The sequence below is a fragment of the Myotis brandtii genome, unplaced genomic scaffold (genome assembly GCF_000412655.1).
Source record: "Myotis brandtii unplaced genomic scaffold, ASM41265v1 scaffold950, whole genome shotgun sequence".
Taxonomy (NCBI): Eukaryota; Metazoa; Chordata; class Mammalia; order Chiroptera; family Vespertilionidae; genus Myotis; species Myotis brandtii.
The window spans coordinates 138158-141972 of NW_005371921.1; the positions used below are offsets into that span (position 1 = coordinate 138158).

At 43.5% G+C, this 3815-nt stretch overlaps 1 pseudogene; it reads left to right on the forward strand.

Annotated features, from left to right (window-relative positions):
* The first annotated feature begins 2131 nt into the window (after positions 1-2131).
* On the forward strand, positions 2132-2872 carry LOC106724734 (annotated as a pseudogene).
* Positions 2873-3815: the final 943 nt, after the last annotated feature.

A 3815-nucleotide genomic window follows, 5' to 3' on the forward strand; every position in this document is an offset into this window, starting at 1 on the left:
AGGAAAAATTGCTGAGCAAAACTGTTGTGGGTGGAGAGTGATGGAAGTGAAATTATGAAATATGTGCTCTGCAGAGTTTATCCTATAACTTCAGGCAACAGGATAATACTTTCACTGAATGAGCCATCTCTTCCCAGATGGCCTCAAGTAACCAAGGGATACATACACGTGTGTGCGCACGTACGTGTGTGTGTGTGTGTGTGTGTGTGTGTGTGTGTGTGGTCCATGATACTCTGAACCATGGTTGTTTATATCTAAGAGGTCCCATCTCTCTCATCGGGTGAAGGCAAACCTGTAAAGAACACCTGCCCCCAGTCCTTGGGGACATGCTGTGTTATCCGGGGTTGCAGGAAGCCAGATGTAACATAACTTTGGCATGGTGAGAATTGGGTTGGGGCAAAGAATCCAAAATTATTAGAGATAAAGCAAGGCCATGCTTTAAATTGTAGAGGTAAGAATGGAGCCACAATCATAATTCAAACACAGAAGTTAGAAGCCTGGGAATCAAGTGTGAGACTATTGGAGGAAGGGAGGAAGTCATATATTCTAGAGTCAAATCCCAGCACAACCATTATCTAACTGTAAGACTATGGATAATTTTCCTAAAAACTCTAAGCCTCCTTTTCTTCGTCACCTAACTGGGTTTAATGTAACCTTCCTCTGATGTCATCATGAGGATTAAATAAAATAATGGGTTCTTTGGGGGAAGAATACTATTTAAAATATTAAATTCCTGTGGAAATAAATAAAGACCAATCAAATGAAAATGAGCAAAAGTTGATGATTCAGAGCTTGCTCTTTCAAGGGAGTCAGGTGCCATCATTTGGGTTGGCAGAGATTCAAAGCCAGGGAGGGGATGGAAAAACTTTTTAGTGAAAAAAAACATGGGATTCAGGAGTGCCCTTGTTGAAGGCTGGTGGCAGGCAAACTAGCTGGCGGGGCATCCTACATGACTAGTTAGGAAAACATATTTGGTTATTTCTAGTTGCTCCTAAATTGGAAGCAGGGACAAAGTTAGGGAAGCTGTGTTATCAATCAAGTCCTGGCCATTTTAGGCCAATTGTCACAGGGGTTATTATTTAGTTGCCTGGGCTTGTTGCTAGAGATAGCAGTCTCACTTCCAAGAAGTCTGATTTATAGGAGCTGGCTTCCCAGGCTGGTTACTGTCGATAATTAATGGGTCCATTTCCTGAGCTAGTTGCTGCAGACCGTGGGTCAGAGTTCCATTTTCATATAAGGTCTGGCCATTATCTGTCTGTATATTGAGTCTCTCACTCCTATAGTTTTCCTTTCTCTTACGTAAATGATACCTGAAACTGCTCCACCAAATCTCACAATGTTTTAACGTTTCAGTGGGAGGGGATATATATATATATTGGAACAATGAAGCTATTGCTCAAGTGTTAATTAATTTTTTGTAAGTCCATAGAGAGACAATAATCTTGAGAGTCAGTGTTTGCAGAGGGAGAAAAGAGATCTCCAAATCCCCAAAGGCCTCTTCACATCAAAGTACTTAGACAAGGAAATCCTCGTGCCCAGTATGAAAAGTCATTTTGCAGGTTTCTCTTGGAAGAGCTAATATGTATTTTTTTTTTTAAGTTTTGTGCCACCCTGGCCATTTTTGCTCAGTGGTTGGAGCATCAGCCTGTGGATGGAAGGGTCATGGCTTCGATTCCAGGTCAAGGGCCTGTACCTTGGTTGCTGGTTACATCCCAGGCCCCAGTTGGGGTGTGGGAGACAATCAGTCGATGTACACGTCTCTCTCTCTCTCTCTCTCTCTCTCACTCTCTCTCTCTTCCTCTCCTCCTCGGTCTCCCACTCACTTTAAAGATCAATGGAAAAAATGTCCTCGGTGAGGATTTTTTTTAAAAAGGTTTGTGCCAATATTATTTACTGAGTTCTTCTAGGACCGTGGTTGGCAAACTGCGGCTCGTGAGCCTCATGCGGCTCTTTGGCCCCTTGAGTGTGGCTCTTCCTAAGCCTTAGTAGTACCCTAATTAAATTAATAACAATGTACCTACCTATATAGTTTAAGTTTAAAAAATTTGGCTCTCAAAAGAAATTTCAATCATTGTACTGTTGATATTTGGCTCTGTTGACTAATGAGTTTGTCGACCACTGTTCTAGGGTCATGAAAATTTTTGCTGAACTTAGGAACACCTGGGAAGTGCCCTCGGTGGTCCTGGATCTGCTTCTTGCTTTAACAGTATTTGGACAGAAGAGACCCAGGGATGCCCCTTCCTCCAGCCTCCATCCACTCTCCCGCATCTTACCCAGTCACCACCTTCAGAACCACCTCTGAGACCAGCCAACACACTGGTTTTTTTCAACCTTAACTCCTTATTGCCAAACAACCACGAGCTCCCAAACTCGTCAGAATTATTCCACCCAGGTGGAGGCTTCGGTCAACCGCCTGGCCAACCTGCACCTGCGGGCCCCCGACACCTACCTCTCTCGGGGCTTCTATTTTGACCAGGATGATGTGGCTCTCGAGGGTGTGGGCCACTTCTTCCTCATGTTGGTGGAGAAGAAGCTCCAGGGTGCTGAGCATCTCTTAAACCAGCATGGTGGCCGCATTCTCTTTCAGGACGTGCTGAGGCCTCCCCAAGATGAGTGGGCAAAACTCAGGACCCCAGGGAAGCCGCCCTGGCCATGGAGAAGAACCTGAACCGGGCCATTTTGGAGCTGCAAACCCTGGGTTCTACCCACGCAGACCCTCAATTCAGTGACTTCCGGGAGAACCACTTCCTGGGTGAGGAGGTGAAACTCATCAAGAAGATGGGCGACACCTGACTAACCTCTGCAGGCTGCCGGCCCCCAGGCTGGGCTGGGCGAGTATCTTGACAAAAGGCTCACCCTCGAGCATGACTAGGAGCCTTTGGAGCCCAGAGGTTTTTGAGGGGCCCTCTGCATCCCCTGGTGTCTGGCTTTTACCTGAGCTTCTCCCCGAACCTACTAGCCATTCTTTTAACCATCCTGGAGCCCTCTCCCATGCATTGGACCAAATGAAACAATAAAGCTTTTTGCAGTAAATAAATACATACATACATACATACATACATACATACATACAACTGAAATTCTATGAATGAATCTTCCTGAAATGGAATGTGTCACTTCCTCACCTGCTCTTTAAAAACAGAAACTGACTGTGTTTAGCCCTTTCGATCTATTGCATTTAGGATATGTACATAGTGGGTTAGAGGATGATAGTGAGGAGACTCAAAGCTATGTCGTAGTAGAATGGAATACTCTTTCCAAAAAAGATCTCCAAATATTGTCAAATGTGCCCTGGGGTGCACTATTGCCCCTAGGTGAAATCCCTGGTAAGGGAAGATTCCTATACTCACAGAATCGCCTGAAGAACTTGTTTCAAATTAATCGACTCCAGGTATCTACTGGGGTGATTCTGATGCAACAGCCACAGAAAGCTGTATACCTTTTAAGTTCCTTAGAGGTCTGATGATCAGCCAATTTGCAAATCGCTTTTTGATTACTATGAACATGAAATTACTCAAAGGGACCCTATAGCCATATATTATATATGTAATATATATGTAGAAATTAAATTCAGCTTTTTCTGAGTAGCTGAAAAGGGAGCTCTGACCAAATTACAAAATGGGAAAGAATACAAGTAATTCTCACAGAACAGTAGATGTTTAATCACTGAAAAACCACTAGTCAGGAAAATTGTAAAAACAAATCCTAAATCAAGGAGGATTTTGAACAATGACCTTTAAGGCATACTCAAATTCTGAAATTATATGATTCAATTTAAAGAAATGATCCCTTAGTGTGAAATAGAATATTAGATC